The 20,029-nt window shown below is 41.0% G+C and overlaps 1 long non-coding RNA gene across 2 annotated transcripts in view; it reads right to left on the bottom strand.

Annotated features, from left to right (window-relative positions):
- The window catches only part of LOC115493238 (uncharacterized), a 30,267-nt gene extending 18,518 nt beyond the window's left edge, over positions 1–11,749 (bottom strand). For both annotated transcript variants that reach the window (XR_012053507.1, XR_005978950.2), the window contains exons 1-2: positions 8,181–11,749; positions 1,238–6,938 (exon numbers count right to left, since the gene is read on the bottom strand). This is a non-coding gene — a long non-coding RNA (uncharacterized lncRNA). The remainder of the gene's footprint in view (positions 1–1,237; positions 6,939–8,180) is intronic.
- Positions 11,750–20,029: the final 8,280 nt, after the last annotated feature.

Genomic DNA, 20,029 nt, shown 5'->3' with positions numbered 1-20,029 from the left:
GTGAAAGCTTTTTATAAACCCCTTCCCAACCACATTTTGAAAGCCAGAAAAGCATCTTCTCACATAGTTATGTCCACTTAAAGCCATAACCAAATTTTGAGTCCCATCCTTGCTGACCCCAGTTTCTGACTCTAGTGAAAAAGTTAATTAAACCCAAACCTCTGCAAGAAAAGAAGAATGGACCTTGTGAAAAGTGAGAAGGACTTGTCTTGCTTCCCTCTCCCTCCCTCACCCATCCCCTCCTCCAATCTAAATCACCTCAGACATATCAGTTAAAAATAAATAAAAATAAAAAGATAAAACAATCCCTCAGTGTAAGTTGGATTCTTCAGGAGATCTGAAGACCACTAGTGCAAAATTACCATCCTCCAACAGTTTTAAAATCAGCACCTCACTCAGTATCAAGCCACTGTCACATTTTCCTATCATATTGATCACTAAGGTGCAGGCTAAAAAATGTACCCTGGCAATACCACTCTGTGTTTTGTGGGTACTTTTCTATTTTATAAATGGGATTTGAGAGTTAGGCAAATTGAGAGCACCCATCACCTTTAAGTCTTCAATACTTGATTCTTCAGAGTACTTAACATTTTATCTTGAAGTTTAAAATGCAGCTGTCATTAGTTGTGGTTGCAGCTGTAAGTACTCATTAGTGAATCTCATTCTCTCTGAGTCAGATCTCACTCAGACAGAAAGATCCAGGGCCTCAGCCTGGAGATCTGAGGAACAAGAAGTCTATTTTTGAGAGTATTTATGTAACGCTCTATAGGGTGGGCAGGTTATTCCAGCCAACAGTCTGTTTCTGCATCACCACACCACTGTGATGCAAATCCAGGCAGATTTGGGAAAAAAAAAAAAAAAAAAAAAAAAAAAAAAAAAAAAACCACCAAAAAAAACAAGAACATAAGATTATGCAATTAAAATAAAAGATCATATCACATGCTTATAAATGTGCTCAAGTCTGGAACTTCCTCATACCAGACTGCTTAACTTTGAAGCCTTATTCCCAGTCCCCATAGTGCTGTCAGGGTTTTTGAAGCTGGAATCAGCTTAGTACCCTAATTTTAGGCACTTGCACCTCCAAAGTTTGTCTTGACAGCCCAAGGCAGGGAGGATTTATGGCTCTGAGGTTTTTCCACACCAACTGTGATCCACCTGGAGGGAGTGGGGATGGCTAAACACTCTCTGCTGGGGGTACATAACAATTTAATTCTGTCAGCTGAAACTTTCAACTTACCTTTAACATGTGCTCTCACATTTTATGTTGTTCCTCTTCTTGAAGTTTAGCATAACTATGGTGAGAATTTTGGTGTTGCTGCTCCTCCTGGGTGAAAATAATACCTTCTCTATCCGAGCCTTCAGGAATTTTCAAACACATTCTTGCCTCTGAGGCATTTTTCTGAGGGCCTCTCACATTCCTGAGGCTGTAAATGAAGTGGCTGAGCATAGCAATCACCAGCACATACTCAGCATACAACAGATGTCCAGATGTCAGAGCAGACAAGGGATATGACAGAAATAGATGAACTACAGTGCACTGTGAAGAGTGAGGACTTTAGACAGGAAGGCACTGAGAATGAAGAATGCTTTTGGCACCCTGAGACCTTGGTCAGGACAGTGGTCAGCACAGGAAAAATCCACAGGAAGGAAAGATGCCTTCAAGAACATGGAAAACACAGGGAAGGAACGTGGTGAAGCCCCAGAAAGCTCTTTGCCAAAGCTGTATACAGGCTTTGCCCTGTGGTCTGTGCCAGACACGGAGGGTATAGCAGCCGGCCAAGGAGCACTTGAAGGAATTCAGAGCCTGTTATGATACTGAAGAAGAGCATCCACACAAGGCACAAATAATTTATAAAGCACTGAGCAAACTGAACTTGGTCCCTTACAAGAGATCTTGCTCTCTGTGTGAGGCAGTGGCTGCATGACCATTCAGGAAGGTTGTGCAGTTGTCTATCCAAGACAGCTTGGAGAAAAACACATCAAAGGGTGGGAGCTCCAGACTACCACCATACTGACCCTGTAATCATGGGTGACAGAGTAGGTAAGCAGGAATAACATCAGTGGGAAAATCTATGTCTTGCATTATTAGAACTCGATAAGCCCGTGTTTTACTTCTCCTCACCTCTGGAGAAGGACAGGACACCAAAAGGAGCAACAGATAGAAATCCCAGGACCATTAAAACCCTCATCATTGAAGGCTGCTGGAACACATCTCTTGGAAGTATGACCTAGGCAGGTTTACAGAGGCTGTAGAGGGGCAAACAGGCTGTAGGCAGATGGAAGGCAAGGCCAGTTCCTCAGCCATACAGAGGTTTGTGCCCCACCAGTGTCCTGAGGCACAAACTCCCATTGCTTGATCAAAACAACACATTGGTTTCTCTAGGCACAGGGAGAAGGCAAACACATTTTCTCATCTCACAAAAACTATTTGTATTCAAGCCAGCTCAAATCTGTATCATCCAGACAGCTGCTGGCATGGGCATAGCAATCTTGCATCTGTCTGCACCAGGGGACTGGCTGCAGGTCTGAAAGTAAGGGAAGAAAAATAACAGAAGGCCAAACATGTGGAAAACAACAAGTTGTATGAGATCTGGCTTTAGCAACTCAGTTTTACCAGAAACATTCACTGGGATCAAGGTCTTTCCATGCTAGGCACTTCGTAAGTACATCACTGTGAACTAATGAATTAGTTATAAGCCTGGTCTCCAAGCAAGTGTATTACTCCAGCCTGAGGATACTGAACTTCACTAATAGGGGCCACTGCAAAGACGCAGCACAGTCAGTCTTGAAAATATCAGTACATGGCCAGGTCACCCATAGACAGCTGGGATGAGGAACACACACGGAGGCATCGGGGAAAGTCCTTTCAAACACAAACCTTAAGCTAGATGATCTGGTAAGCATCAGTCTCAGACAAGAGCAAAGGAAAATCAAGACAACAATTACATTGGAATGAAATATGGTCAGCAAAGGAGGCAATTTTGAACTAAAGCTGCCTGTACTGAAAGACTACCATGAGGAGCTATAGCATGATAAATCTGGGGGGATTTTAACACCATTGCATCCCCATCCACAAGGCTCCATTCAGTTCTAGGCATTTTAAGGACAGAAGCTGATAAACTGTTCTGTATTTTGAACTCATGTAGAAGGGGAATGAAGAGTAGACAAAAATGAAGAAAGGAGGAGTAAGGACTTCACAGGCATCAAGGAAGTTGCTCCAGTGTGCACAGCCCCCTGAAATAGTCAAGTGTAGTTATGATTCCCACCTGGAGGTAGCTGTAGAATATAGATAACAAAGGAGGACAAATATTAGCGAGGATGAAACAAGGCAAAACTGTCTGAAAATAACATCAAAATATTAAGTAGCTGTTATCAAGAAGTCCTGACAAATACCTTCCTTGGGAAAACATGGGCCCCATGGGAACTGGGAAGGCTCTGATAGTACATTTGTGACTGTGTTGTAGAAAGCATCCAAGAATCCCCTGCAGAGAACATCTGGTACAGAACAGGCGTAGCTGCTGCAGGAGTCAGGGCAGTCACGCTGGGCCATCTCCATTGCTGTTGCCTCTCAAGCTATACACTAGTGATGTATAGAAAGTAAGTTTTCTTTTCATATTAAATTCATGCTCATGCTCAGCTCATGCTCAGCATTACAATATCAAAGCTACATATATAGGAAACTCTGTTTAACAGCCATCTGTAAGCTTCTGATAACAAGACAAAGTAAGATGCTGGGTTCTCAGCTGCTGAAAAATACATATTAAAAAACCAGCAAAAATCTCAAGCTCAAAACAAAGAACATTGAAGCACATTAGACATTTTCATTTCATTCTTCAGTGAGAACTGCTTCTTTGAAAAATACAGTAAGATTTTTGTTCTACATCCCACCATTAGTGCCAGGTTTCTCACTTTAGAAGGCACAACATGCACTGGGTTGTGTGTAATACTATGATATGCAATATATTTTTCTTTGCTTCAGTCTGGAACCATTTCCCTGAAATGTGGAATAAACTTGGAAGCTTTATCCCAGCCATGTAAACTTTTTGCATTCATTCGTAGTAATGCCTAATCCCATTTTAATCTTAATAAGCTCTTTAGTGCAATAATATCCTATGGCATTAAGGAATACAACTTAATTCCTTGAATTAAAGCAGGGATTCTCTTTGGAGTTTTTGCACTGACTTCCATAAGCTTTGGATCAGGTCAACCTCCAAAAAAAACCCCAACCCTCTGCAAACCAGTGACCTACCTGATTGAAAAGGCTTTATGATTTTATATCCTCTTACAATAGCTTTTCTATTTATATAAAATCTGCGCTCATAAGAACTCCAGAACTTCAAGCAGGATTTATCCAGAATAATTAGGTTCCCTGATGATGAGATGCTGTTGATAAACTCTTCAGGAAGAAATATTTCTTTACCCTCACTACCCTGGCCCAGGGCTGATACAGTGATAGAACATGAGAAGCTTGAAGCATTTGGGTGCCACCTCTCAGAAGAACATTATTTCTTGATCTCTCCAAATAAGCCAATAATGAAGTGGATTCACAGTTCCTTCAGACTAAAACAATAGAGACAAATTTAATATAGCTAAATTGCAAATAAGAGGAAGTTGTTTCTAGTTATAATTATTTAATTACAGAGAACATTTTAAATCACCTCTTTCAAAGGTCTGAGAAAAGTCATACTGTGGGAACCACATGGAATTTCTCTCTAAACCTCAAATAAATGTCCCAAGTATTCCCAATAGTACAAATCCTCTGGCTTGTTTTCAAACTGTAATTGTGGCTGAGAGGTACATAACAGTGCAAAATCCATTCTCTCCCCTTCCCATGTCTTCCCTTTGACTTTACTTAAAAATGAGAAATCTGTATCATAGTCACTTCAGTCCCCTGAGCTTTGTGACAAGGCACTGAATGTACACAAAGAGGATAAATCAGTCCAAAGCTCAGACACAAATCCAAATCAAGGGGGTTGCTGCTCACTGACTGGGTTGGAAGGTGACCTCTTAGGCTGCTCCAATTGTCAAATAAAATACAGTTCATGGTGACTTAGGCTTGCACATACTGCCTCTGCTTGCAGCAAGCTCAGAGCACAAGAGCAACTCATCGCTGCAGCTCAGCTGCTGAACAGTACTCATTAACCCAAAACAGTTTTGTTATTTTTCATCAGAGGTCCTTAACCCCACTTTAGTTTACTAAAGTGATGGCCAAACGACCATTTGATCAGATCCAGAAATATCTTCATGGGAACGTATTTCTGATAAGAAAGACTCATCTTTCTTATATGTAGCAGAAACGTAAAATCATATCTGGTGGCTGGTTTGGCAAATTCAGATAAGAACCACATTGCTAATTTCTCACAGAGGAAATAATGAAGCTCAGAAGCAATTTTCCACATGATGTTCAAATCACAAGTGTGTGACAGGAAGGTGGATAGATATGCTGAGGGTAATATCTGTGGCCCAAGCATTTCAGAGCTCTTGTGAAGAACCACTGGAGAAGCTTTCAAGTCAGAAGTGTACAGGATGTCATTAGGATGATGCCAGCTATATTTGACAGTCTAGTACCCATGCTTACCCACTGGTGCACGGGTGGGATTCCATGAGCAAGAACTGGGTTTGAATGCAGTAACCTGTGTACTCATACAAAAGCACTTGGAAGAATGGAGATAGGCATGTATGTTAAACTGATGCCACTGAGCCTGACACAGGCACTGCAAATTTTCTAGCCTGTTGCTATAGAACAGGCAAAATAGGTCTTCATTGCTGTCTGCTGTGCTTAAATTAGAAATGTGCAGAAAAGCACAAGAGTTAAAAGTCTCTGCCAAATCAGAAAAAAAGTCCTTCAGACCCAGTACTTTGTTTCCAGCTGTAGCCAGTAATTGTTGCAAAGGACAAGATGCAAATTACATATATTACAGCATGTTATTAACATATCTGGTAGCTTCCAGTGATTTGCACTCAAGGACAGCCTGAGCCAGATATGATGTCTTTGTGTACAATAGCACTTGGTAAATTTTTCCTTCATGATGCAGTAGAAACACTTTCTGAACTTAGAGAAACCTTTACAATCTATGCTACCCTTAGCTAAGGAGTTCACACGATAAACCCTCATACCTAAAAAAATAAATTAATAGATCTGTGGCCTTTGTCTCTCAGAATGCATAAAACCCCCCAACTCATTTTGCTTGATGCCACCTTCAAGTTTCCTCAGTGCTTCCCTTGGAAGAGACAAGAGTACTACATTGACAAAAGTAACCTATTCCTATTTTGGTGCTCCCAGGAAGAGGATGTTGTGATCATTCATTTTTTTGGCCAGTGATCATCAATTGCAATTGCTGGGTTCCAATTTAGAATATTGTTTCTTGAAAACTATTAAAACTCCGTGTTATTTCTTACCTAGAGAGGTTAGGACACATTCTGCGTTTAAATATGGGGGAGGGTGGTTTTTAAGTCAGTGTTACTTAGGAGCAGTATTTAAAGAATTCAGATAGGACATGGTGAAGATAAGTAGAAGTTACTGGAAGCTGGTTAAGTAAATTTCCTGTGGGCAGATAATCTTTACAATTACTGTGTTCTAGCAGTAGTTTCAAGATTAAAAAAAATACACTTCACTGCATTCTCTACACACAGGATCAGAACCACAGCTGCTGAAAATTGACCTTTAGTCAATTCCCATAAGTTCCCATAAGTCACCATACATTTACTGTAGCTGGCCACAAGACCGGCTTTTCTGGGTCCTTGGAGAAGCTCAGGTGGTCTTGTGTGCACTGTTTCAAGGAACTGTGTTTTCTTCCAGCAAGTAGTCTCTTTCCACATTTTGTTTTTGAGGCATCACCATTCCAAGTGTCAACCTCTATCTTCTCCAGAGTGCTGGCAGCTGATCCCAGCAGTAAAACCCATTTAGGCTCATTGAAGCAATGGGGCTGAGGACTTTACTGTGGAAAGAGATAAAGTTCTTAGCCTTCATTAAATAATTAGCAAGAAGGAACATTTTAGAGAAGATGAGGTAGCTGTTGGTTTAGTATTTTAGCCGTCTACGGCAAACCAGAGAAGACTGCCTCATGCTCACTAATACCTTAACTGAGCATATTACATTTCCTGGGTCACTCAAAGCAAAGGGAATTATTGCCTCAGGAAAGCTGGCAGGACACACCTAGGACAGAAACTGGGTGATCAACCCAGCAGGTGCTGTGCCCAGCAGGTAGGGTCCATGCTTGATATAGCAGAAGCAGAGGGAGTACTGCAGATTCCCAAGGGATTCAAAACAGAAAGATGCTACTAATTTATTCATAGCTAATTTCACATTTCATTAACAAGAGGGTATCCAGGGCACCCCTATTGCCTCAGAGCAAGGTCCAGCTGCAGAAGCAAGGCCATGTCTTAGATTTGCAGTCATAGTTGCATGCACAGACTGTGGCAAGAGCTCCTGTTCCAGTGCTAGAGTTGGCAAGGCTGCAGGTGTGGGAGGGGGCAGCCTCCCCAGCCCTCCTTCCCCACGCCCTGTACTCAGCTGCCTCCTTTAAGCTTCCTTTGGAGGATGGTGACAGTGGCTGCCAAACATGTCCTGCTCTCCTGGGGCTCCCAGGGTGATTGTTGCTGGCTCTGCCTGCTGCTCCTCCAAGGGTCACTGTGCCTGGCTTCCCCTCTGCACACAGGGCTGGGTGCTCAGCTCCTGGCCATGCCAGACTTCAGGAGATGTCAGCACAGATCTCCTTACTGAGGATGCAGCCTTGTATGGTTAGACAGTAATGTCTCTGGTTTATTGTGAGAACTGGAGCTATAAATACAGAAAATAAGGGTGACTTTGGTATGTTTTCCCACTTAAATTTTTATTGGACTTTTTAGAGTAAGAAATATCAGAAAGCTCCTTTATTGACAATGGCATTCTTTAAGAGTCTCTGCAAAAACTGAGCCCTAAAATCTCTGCCCTAACTAGCTCATGCTTCTCAGACCTTGAGGCAAAATCATTCTGAGTGAGGCTGTGCCAAGACCCTTCAGAATTTCCAATTTCTGACTCTGAAACACATGGAAGTTTCCCACCCACAGAGACATTTACAAGTTTTTCTGAAGCTGATGGAGAAGGAATCTTAGGATCAGTAGCACCTGCAGAGCATAAGGAGTCCAGCTACCTCCCACAACCCACCCTGTCATGCAGGAGGGGAGCAATACCTCAGTACCTGGGGCCAGGAGCAGCACAGAGGGGTCCAGGATGTTCATCCACAATGATGTCTTTGTGTCTCAGAATAAATTTTCCCTACATGGAAGTATTTCCTAGAGTAGGAAAATGAGTAGTAAGCCCCTCCCCAGCTGCTGGGATGGGCTTGCTTGGAAAAATGCAGTGTTATAACATGAGTTTCATCTTTTGGCAGCTGGTTGCATAAATAACTTTCACTTACTGGAAGCAAAGACAATGGGGTTTTTTTGGAAAATATTTTGTACCTTTAACACTATCAAGTATTATTTGAGTTCTCCACAGCTGCAGAAGTAAACAGCTGCTAGGTTCTGGTTTTGACTAGAGAAACTCAAAGCCATGACATTGAATTATACAAGCAGAAAGATATACAAATAGCTTGTTTGTATTTATTTTGTTTTCTGAAATCTATAAAAATAAACATCTTCAAGACTTTGCCAAAAGTAAAAACTATAACTGAAGAATAAAGTAACAGCCATGCACTGTTCCTAATCCAAATTTAACATTAAAAAAACCCAACCTAGCCACAGCAGAGGAACTCTAACCAGTGTTTTCTTCTCTACAAATGCACTTACCTCTCACCTCATAATGAAAATTTTTGAATGCAAAAAGAAATTAAGAACATAATTAATTATCATACTCTAAATGTCACTTAGCCTTTTTGTTGTGTATCAGGTTCTTTTTGCCATACATACTCCTCTGTCTTGACCTAAAAACCACACCTTCTGTTTCAAATAATGTACTAAAGCATTTGTGAGGCATGACCATTATTTTTCTGCTGAAGGGCATGCTGTGTCCCAGGAACCTGCAAGGCACATGCAAAGAGAATTATTAAATGATTTTCAGTCTGTGGTCTACAATCTGCAGGGACTTCATTAACTATTTCTAAATAATCCAGCACAAACAATCAAAGCAAGCAAGATGTTTGTCACTATGCTTTGATTTCATGGTCAGTCCATTAGAAAAAAAAAAAAATTAAATGTTTAGGGAAAAGACAGAAGAAATCATACAAGATTGGAGGCAGTCTAGAAAAGTCCAGGAAGAGCAGAAACTTGTTTCATACATACTAGTTTCTGGACTGTAAGTGTTTAAACTAGCTGAAATGTGAACCTATGGTGATTCTATATAGCTTCGCAGCAGCATTTTGCAATCCATGCAGAATTCTTGCTGCTGCACCAATTTTCTCAGCAGCATTCATGCCAGATAGCCTAAAGCTAGTGCAGTGGTTTCATTACCTTTTATGTGGTACTTTATTTGAGCTGCTGTCATTTCAGTGAGCCAAGAGGCTTTGCTCTTACCTTTAAAGTAGGAACATTATTGAATTTTTTGTATTTTGCATTATTGATCTGTTATGCTGGTTTACACAGCCAGCCCCAGATCTTCTTGACTTATTAAGCATCACCAGTTCTAGTCCATATTGTCCTAATCTGGGTACAGCTATCTCGCAACAGAGAGACTAAAATAACCTCAGCTGTGTTAGTATTTGTCATGTTGTCTGTTATATCACAGCTCTCTCTGGTGCAGAAACAGGCAACAGAGCCTGGTGCAAAGGTTGCAGAGTTAATGCCCAGCAAAATAGTTCTACCTTGAGAAACAGCCTAACACCTCAGCACAGCAGCCTGGTCAGCTAATTCTCCTGCAGAGAAATGGATCACCAGTGAAACTGCTGTGCTGTTGTCTAGGTTCAGACTGCTACCTCAGCACAGCACTGCTCAGGTATGGCAGCTCTAACTGGAGCTATCCCAGTACATCTGAGCTATGAAATACAGACAGAGCATCCATGTGGATGCCCAAAATCACTGAAGGCATGTGGAGTATTTCACACAGACCACACCACCTCTAGACAACACGTTTCCACAGAGAAGTAAAAGAGAAAATAACAAAATATTTTTCCATATCTTGTGCTGTAGAAATGTTAATTCAAGTTAACAGTGTTCAACAGGCCACACAATTAGGACAGCTGATCTCCAAATGCTTCTGCTTATTGATGCAGTGCCGTAGGATCAGAGTTTGCCATCAGTAGGCACATACTGCCTGCTCACCTTCACTTTTGTAAAACAAAACTTTTCACACCCTAAAGCATCTTCTCCATTAGCTTTCTCACTTCCCCCTCATTTCTGTGCCATTCTTCCTCCCAGCACTGGTGTCATATTGCTGCTCACAGTCAGCCTGCATTCTACAATTTTGGGGTGTAGTCTCTGAGCTAAAGAAGACTTCTGGCTGCACTGTATCTTACAGAGGTCTTTCTAAGACACAAGACCCTTCATAGTCTGATTATCCCAGGGCATCCACATCCTGGATGGCTGAGTATTAAATCAGAGGCAATCTTTACTGCAAGTCACAAACTCAGACTCTGTACCAGCACTGAAATTCATCAGCCTGCTACCACTGGCCTTCCACCAGGCCCTAATCACTCCAGATGGGCACAAGGATAGCACTGGGAACAGCAGCAGGGATCAGCCAAAGAGGAGGATAGGGGCAGATGTGGCAGAAAGAGGGCAGGGAGAGAAATTGTTATTTGGAGCTCATGTTCTGCCCTAGATGTGGCCAGCTCTGTGGACATGGTTATGACAGATTCACAGAACAGTAAAAATTGAGAGGAGCCCCTTTGCTGGGCCGGGGGACAGCCCCTGCAGCCCCCAGCCCTCTGATGGGTATTGGGTTAAGAACCCTCCATGCATCATCTTCCCATGCTTAGTTACACAGGCAGCATGGTACATCCCCAAGGATGGGTTTCACCTCTCCTGGCTTTAGGTATCTATAGCATGACTGCCAAGGGTGATGGAGTCAATAAAACCGCTGGAGCTGAAGGATGTATTCATCCAACCAAGCACAGGCATCTGCTGCAGCATAACATGAGCTGTGCTCTATCTCAGCTATGCTGATTAACCCTTCACGAGCAAGGGGAAAACACTAAGGTGTCTAGCTCAGACAGGGACATTGCATTTGATTAGAGGTCAGTGCCATACTCAGAAACCAAAAATAAAGTAGACTAGAATGCAGTGAAGACCAATCCTGGCAAAACAATGACAGTGACAGTCACACCAACACATAGCTGAAGAATGTGGATAAAAATAAAACCTGTGGGAACAAAACAAATTCTGAAAGCACAATAACCATTGGTTAAATAGCACAATATTTACTGGTATTCCCATAGCATCCTAAAACCTTTAGCAGGGTTCAAAGTTTTGCTGTGCTAAGCATTGCACAACCACAATAAAAAGACCCTCCTGACCTCTTGAGATCATGTGCAGGAGCAGTAAGATCCACGTGTGGTCATCATCCATTTTCTGTGACTCTTTCTTTCCCCAACCATTCCCAAAAGTTTCTCAGCATTGCCCATTTCTCTCAAGGGATTGTGCTGGAACACAGTAACATGATTTGGGCAAACATTTGTGTTAAAACAACTTTGCCTCAGAAAAAGGCATATATTGTTGTTTGCAAACTTTCTGACATTGCAAGGCCAGGTTTGTACCACGACATTTCAGATTTCCTTTTAGATGATCTCAGGTTGTTTCTACATGTCTCAAGAACTTCAGACAAGACGACAAGATGTTAAAACAGATTTAATAAAAATATTATAATTATTCCCCAAGTATGTGGAGAAACTTCTGCATATATACAAGAACCAGAACATTTGGAAGAAAATAAGAAAGAAACATATTTACAGACCTCCTTTATATCTCTGTGAACACAGGAATGAATTTAAACATTACTACAGGCTCAAAGCAACTTGTGAAGGAAAGCAGAAAAATATTTTACACATTTTTTACTTTTTCTGTGTACTAGGTTTGAGTTCAGGTGTGTGTCAAGTACCCAGCTCCACGTATCTTCAAGAACTTTTATGTTCAGTCTTTAAAATAAAGTCTTTTAAAACATTTTTAATCCACATAGAAGATTCAGAATACACAAGGGTTTCTTTGCAGTTGCAAATGAAATCTTCAAAGAAAACCCAGGAGGCTTATTAAAGATGGAACTGGGAAAAAAATGAAGGGGAAAAAAAGTCCAAAAAAAGCCAAAAAACCTGAAAAAAAACCCTAAGCATGCACACAAGAAACAGTATTGGCTGCTGATTCACAGGGATGTGATGCTGTGAGATGTCCTAAGAGAAAAAAATGTCTGTAAAAACAGAAAAAAAAAAAAAAAGCAGAAATAACCAGATTTAAAGGAGCTTGCTTGACGTGGAGCTTCTCAAATACCTGTAAAAATTCATAGAGATTTGCTGAATTTAAGTGAGCCAGTTGTGTAAGTATCCAGAGAGTATATTACTTTTATTTAGCTAGAAGTATCTGTAATATATATATTCTTAAACCAGTTTACTTTCTGTAAAATGGAGGATGCACCTTTGAGAATTGTGCAATCAAAGGAAAGCATGGAAATTAAGTCAGAAATAGAAAAATGTGTCAACAGTTGCATCAGAGAGAAACAAATTAAACTGTTACTTTCAGTGCAGCATTTTATCCCTTTTTGAGCTATATTATATCCAAAAGAAAACAGCAAAGAAGACAATCAGGTCAATTTGAGACATGCCTTATTTTGAACCTTCTTTGTAGCATGTTTAACATAACCACATTTCACTGCGCTGCTAATAATAGTCCTATGGAAAGCAAGAGAAATCTAAAGCATGTGTGCATGTTTGCACTGGGTGAAAGGCACCTCAGACAAACCAAGTCTTCGTTTTTGTGACATGAAGCGACATTTAGACATTTAGACTCCTCCTTTGCCTACAGGGACAGAGTATTACTGAGTAATGAATAGGTATTTACATCATTAGCACTGAGGAGAAAAACTTACACGAAACTTGGACTTCACGGAGGAAAAGGCTGTTCAGACTGTTGGTTATGGCTCTCAGTAAGCAAATGATCAAATCATGAAAGTTGGTTCAATACAAACACTGATACTGTTTTGCTGGCTTTGAAGTATTTAAACTGCATGCTGGAAGGTGTTTGAGCATTCACATCTGAGCATCATGCCTAAATGAAACTGTTGCTATTTGCAGCACAACTAGCATTTGTACATAGAAATGCAAGAAGAGCAGGGGTGGTCTTCACTGCAGAGTCAAATTAACTTTGGAATGTTGTAAGTTGAATGTTGCCTTTATGTTAAGTCCTGCTGACACACAATAACCTCACGCAAGCATGCTGTAGAGCAGAGACAAGATAGGTAAGAGCTGCCAGCCTTCACACACCTTCCCATAAACTCCATGCATCAGAAAAGGATGAAATTCTGCCAGAATTCACAGTGAAGTGGTTTACAGAAAAACCTCCTGTATCTTTTCTGGTAATTGCAACCCAGACCAAAATGATTCCCACAGTTCTCTGCCCCAGCAGTCTGTTAAAAGCTCCTTTCTTTTTTATCTTATAGCAGAAGTAAAAACTTTCTCTTTTTGCCCCCCAAATCTGTGTGTTTGCACACATTAATAGGGGTTTGCATACTGCCAGATCACTCTGCAGCACAAGTTTAATCTTGATCACATGTGGGCATATGACTGCATTTCTGTCAAACCAGACAGGCCACATGATGGAGTTTTCCCTGTCGTTTTCTGTTAACACAAAGTTTATGTCAGCCAGGGGAGAGTGGATGACACCTGATCTCTCCTGAGGCCAAGCAGTATGAAGTTAACCCCTTGTATTACTCTGAATGGATCGAGAGGGCAGAAGGGGTGTGTGGCAGGTCAACATCCTGCAGCCTGGGGCTGTGCCATCCTGGATGCCACTAGGACAGCCCAAAAAGGAGGACTGAACGAGCCAACCAAGGCCTCACAGCAGGACACAATCCCAGATGTCAGCTTATGCTGGCAGTTTTAAAATGGATTTGCACTTGGCATCCTTGCTTGAGCCATGGCACACCAATCTGTGATGCTACTCTTTATTTCTTTACCTCACATGAGATCACCTCAGAGTTAAATAATTCAAAAAATGTTCTAAAATAGCTCTGCTTGTACACTGCCAATGTTCCACTGTATGGTACAAGGCACACGGGGTGCATTTGTCTCCCTGTATCAAGAAGAGAAGCTGAGATCCATCTCCTGGCCTTCTCTGACAGACTGCTACCATCTCGTGGCCATTCTTGTTCTCCCTGTTGGCAGCAGCACCCAACCTCTTAAAAAGCCAGTTCTGTTTCCCCTGTCCTCTTAACTGTTCCACTAGAAATAAGTGATTTTTGGAGAAAGAAGCAGCAAACCCAAAGCACTTTAGGTGCACTTTGGCACTGTAGAAAGAACAAGGTTAAAGAAAAATGCATCCAGAACATTTTTCATAAAGTTTACGCAAGGATCTGAAAATAGCACCTATCACTTCATTTTGCAAAAGTAAATAAAATTATTTTAAGAAAATATAACACAGATCATTTAGAAGAATTAATAATTTGTGAAGAACAATTTCTTCAATATCAAGCAAAGATTTAGTGCACTCATCCTGAATTCCTGTCATCCTTGATTCAATCAGAAACAAATTAAGACTTAGAGAGAAAAACAGTTTGCAATATAAAGCTTCAAGAAAACATTTTAAATCAAGCTGCTACCAACACAAGCATTTTTTTCACAAGAAACAATACAAAAATTCTCACCAGAGGTACCCAATTTCCTGAGGATCCCAGACTAAAGTTTAGGCTGTGAAGTTCTCCCTGTCAGCAGCAAACTTTAGAGTTCATGTAAGAGATAATGCTGCCCAGTGGGCAAGACAGATTTATGACATAGTTTTCACTGGCAGTTCTTCCACTCCAAACTCTGGGCAGCCACTCCTACCTCCTATCCCTGCCCTCCCTGCCTCTCCTGTTCACTTCTCTAAACAAAGGGCAGACTCCTAGCAAAGCACTGCACCTTACACATTATTCTGATTGAAATGATGATTTTTTTTTTTTTAGTATCATGATGCTAGAAATAAAATTGGATAATTGAAATAAGAGCATCTGACTTAGTTTATTTGGTTTGTGATTAGATTACAGAAAATATTGTTTATACAAAGGAAGTAAATCTGATCATTCAATTGGCATTTTGGGAAAAGAAAAAAAGCAATTCTGGAAATCATACCTGCCTCTCTGGACTGTCTTCCCTACAGAGAGAGAAACTCATCCATTGCTTTCCAGTGCTGAAGGTGCAGAGTCTGACTCCAGAGGGGGTTGTATAACCATATGTGGAGTGTGATTGTGACAGGGAAGAGGAAACTTTCTTAGGTGTATGAAGAACCACTGTGTCAGTCCCTTCTGTCATGTACAAACTGATACAACCATAACAAATATAACTCCTGATACAGAGGTCATGGCATTCGTCTTGTGGCAGCAAACAGCAGAACTCCCATGACTGTTTCATGCTGGAGACTGTTTGTGCAGTTCATAGGTTTTCTGTTACATCCATGGTCAAGAGCACACAGTAATATGTTGAGCACTCTAAGAAGAAGGTTTGAATTCTCCCTCTTCTGCTCAGTAAAGAACACATCAGCCACAGCCCCTTCTGGGGCCACACATCCCCTTTGTTACTTGCTTTGGACAAGGTCCAAGGGGCTGGACAGTCATGTCTACCTGCAATGCAGAGAAATCCTGGGGACGTATATTCACACATAACCAGCCTGCACTCCTGTGTCAGCCAAGGAACTCACCACTGGTGCCTCTATAACCAGTGGAGGAAAAACTTCCTGAGAGCAAACCCAAGCAGATCCAAAATTCAGTGCTCTGAATTGTTCCTCATGAGTACATGCCTTCATGGACAACAGAGGAAGCTGTCCATTTTGCAAACAAGGACAGTCTTTTAGTTGCTGATCTTTAAAAATGCAATTTTCCATGAATGAATTACTAACTTGAATTTCATGCACAAGTGTGGGTCTCAGATTCAAAGAGAGAAATGCAGTGTTTCTAACCAGGCAGAAGCCTGGGAATCTGTTGGAAAAGAATGTAAATAATTCTTTATCTCTCTTGTTGTTCCCATTGTTTATAGTTAAGTTCTATCAATGTGCGTCAAGCACTCTGTACCAATGGTGTGGTTGTTTTCACTTCAGGACCAATGGAATTGGTCCTCACGAAGCTCTGTATAAAAGAGCGGTGCATTTGAATAAACTGGAGTTTTATTCTCACAACCCTCTGAGTCAGAGTCTCTTCATTCCCGTCCTGCCTCAACAGTGTCACACAAGCAACTGGAAGTGATTCTTATTTCAGCCTGTACATCTCTCCAGCAAAGTGGGTGTTGTGGTATTGTGATTCTCAGCCTTCATTAATGAAACTTTCCAACCAAGGAAAAGAAAACTGCTGCCTTGAAGTGTGGCCAGTTGTCCCTCCTGCTCCTGAAGAGTGACATGCAGTTAGTAATTCCTGGGAGAGCAAGCATCAAGCTGCAGTAGAACATGGGCACTTGCTTGGCACTAAATGTGTTCTCTAGGTGATAACCATATACACAAATTCAACACATTTCTTAAGCACCTCCTTTTAAAGCATAGTGTGGAGAATATTCTAAGAAGCTCTACTTAATTACTAAGAGTTCTAACCAAGACACCAGCTGCATTACTGGCATTCTTGGTGAGATTAGGCATCTTGTCCCAGCAGTTGCTTAGACTTTGATTTATAACACTGTGAATCAGATTCACACCTGATTCACTGCAGTCTGCAGATCTTGCACATTATTTGACACTACCTGATGCTACAGAGCTAACCAGCATGACTGTTTGTCTGCTCTCTGCCTACTAATTCTGCATTTGAGTATGGCTGACCCCACACCAACCTCCACACAAGCACAGACACACACAGTGGTACTAATGCCAAGAAAGCAATTTGCAGGCAGGGATGCTTTAGTGCTTCACTGCTGACAACTTTAGCAAGTAAACAGCCTGTATAAACATGGCTTGTGGCCACTGCTGTACTCAGAAACCAATGCTAAGGAACAGCATAAGAAATGGCTGGTAAAGGACTGGAAATTAATCAAGTACTGCAAAAACAGTGTGAGGCAAGACAGACATTATTATTTCTCACTCATCTGGATGTTCCAGTTCCCTGACCAAGACACCTGCTACTTTGCCCACTACTATCCTTAAACCCGCAACAACCTGCAGGAGTACCCTGTGACCATCTCTAAAGGTCCAGTGGTGTCTAAATTCTGCAAGATTCACATCTTATACCACTCACTGTGAAACACGGTGTATATTTTAACTATCACCACCACTACCCCCTCCAAAAGTGGCAAGGACACTGAACAGAAGGCTGCAATACTGACAGTGAGCATGCATCCAAGAGAAACTAAGAATTCCTGGATAACGAAGGGTTTTATGGATTTCGTTCTTGGTGATTCAAGCAAAGCTCAACTCCTGCAGGACAATTTTGTCTTGAAAGTGGTACTTACATTGAATCCAGGTGGTTTGATTGTGGAAAGTCACCACGCATTTTAACAGTCCAGGAGCTGTACTTCAAATACAGATCTATTATGAAGAAAATTTCCCCTTCCATCTGGTATAATCAAAGCACGGTCAAAAGGTAATCTCATTTTCTTTCCCTTTAGAATACACTATTCTCCTTTCCACTATACCTTTGTTAGTTTGATGTCTCTATGTCCCTTATTGTTTTGGTATTTTTTACATCTTTGCACTGCACCCAAACCGTTCTGACTGCTTTTTTAGGTTAAGTTTCTTTTCAGAATGGGTTATTTTTTTTCTTCAGTATTGGGCAGGTTTTCCTTTAATATATTTTCTCCTTTCTGGTAATATCTTCAAAGAAAAAGAGTTTTCTTCAAGACATTTTCAGCATATTTCTCCCCATGTCCTCTCCAAAAATTTACTTATTGAATTCCTTATTTCTTTCATTTTCTTCTTTTCTGGCATACAACCACTTTTGAGAATGAAGTTAGGTTCAGAATAGATCCCAGATGTCCTTTTGACAGCAAAGATTACCAAGTTTGCTGTATGTTTTGCTACAAATGGCTTTCATTTCTTGTGCAGACTTCCACTCACAAAGACATTGATGGATATAATTAAACCTTCTGGTATTAAACGAAACCCTAAACCAGTAAACTAAATCTCTCCAGTTTAATTTTCTATAACAAATTAACACAAAAAATACTCTTGAGCAGAAAGTCAATGTGAGAATTAGTGCCTTTAATGTTTTTCACCTTGTTACAGCCTGTTTTATATAATGTTTGTGCTCTTTCAAATGAATGTTTTAGCATGTAGATCCCTAACTTACAGGAGGCTGATGCTTCAGGCTGCATACAAAACACCCCTTTCAATATGAAAGACTTGGAGTCCATAGGACAGTATTTCCACAATGTATTCTTGGACTGCTGTGTAAATAACAAGCAGGCAAAGGAAGCTTCCCCTAGGCCTTTTCTCCTGCCTTTTTCAGTTGTGAAAAAGATAATAGTCTGTAGGTTTATAGCAATAATAAAATTTGATAATGGCCTTCTCTAAGCAATAAACTAAATTTGCGGTATTTCTTATTATTATCTATGCCTGAAGGAACATGAGAAGGTAGTGAAACAGCAAGACAGGGTAAATTCCAAGGTCCTGAATTCTTATGTGTTAAACTGGCATTCCAGATAACTTAGAACTATTCAGATATGCCAAAATTTATTATATCTTCTCCGTATCTCATTAAAAAATGCCAGAATAAATGTCAGAAATGTTACTAAACTAGACTTTCAAGGGTCACACCATTCAATTTAACACTTTTTTAAAATTTTGCACAAACCTTATAGTCAAACCTTAATAGGCAGTTCACGGGAAGAAGCAAAGCACTGTATCTATGCCAGGTGGCCTTTCTGAGGAGGAAAAACCTGTAGTGATACACAGCTTGGTCTATTGCATCACTCCAATCAATACATTTTTCTTCAGCCTGACATTTTGCAGATCAATCTAGGCACAATAAAAGGTGTATTATTTGGTTTTGTGTAAACCTTATTTCATCAACCATGGAAGACACTATTCTGATTGCTTTTAGCCAAAGTGGTTAGGTTCAGGGTAACTGACAATAGAGCAAGGATCTGTATGATGATCAAATGATATATCTATTAAACACAATCAGCTCCTCCTGTGTAGACTCTGAATGACTGGGAGATCAGAAGTGCAGGTGATTTAGAGGTGAGCATTGTATGCTATAAGAGCTGTGGCCCTAACATGGTCCTTTATTAGGGAATAAAACTTTTGTACACTTCCCTTTGGGGAAACATTAATAGGTTGGATCTATAGCATCAATTTTAAGATGTCCGTAGTATAGAAATCAAGATCTGAGCTACACAACTGGTGCTGAAATGCTAACATGTGTGTAAATTTAGATTAAATATTAGGAAAAAATTCTTCACTATGAGGGTGAAGACTCACCAGAACAGGTTGGCCAGGGAAAGTGTTGATGCTTTATTCCTGGAAGTGTTCAAGGCAGGTTGGATGGGACTTGGAGCAACCTGGTCTAGTAGAAGGTATCCCTACCCATGGCAGGGGAGGTGGAACTAAGTGGTCGTTAAGGTCTCTTCCAACCCAGACCACTCTGTGATTCTGTGATGGTTCTATGATCCTGATGCATCCATTGTCAGAGAACAAGGTCAGATGAGCAGTGCAGACCAGAAGTATTAATTTTCCCTGTAGCTTAACCCTGATCATCCAGAAGGCAGTTTTTGTTCCGAAGAAGGTGGCTTTCACCTGTCAGCTCCTGCAGTACAGCTGAGTAAGCAGTCACAGGGTAGGATGGGGAGGGTATGGGAGATAAGCACAAGAAGTATCATGCTCTGTACTTTGGTGTTAGTTGTACTTTGTAACACCCAGTTCAGAGCGTTCAGGAGCTGTGTCCTCCTCTCACGCATGCAGAAGGGCCATCACAGTGTCACTAAGGGCCCATTGTCTACATCTAAACTCATAGACAAATGTAGCC

This window comes from Taeniopygia guttata, chromosome 1A, assembly GCF_048771995.1.
Source record: "Taeniopygia guttata chromosome 1A, bTaeGut7.mat, whole genome shotgun sequence".
NCBI classification, from domain to species: Eukaryota; Metazoa; Chordata; class Aves; order Passeriformes; family Estrildidae; genus Taeniopygia; species Taeniopygia guttata.
This window is presented reverse-complemented; position numbering and strand designations above follow the sequence as displayed.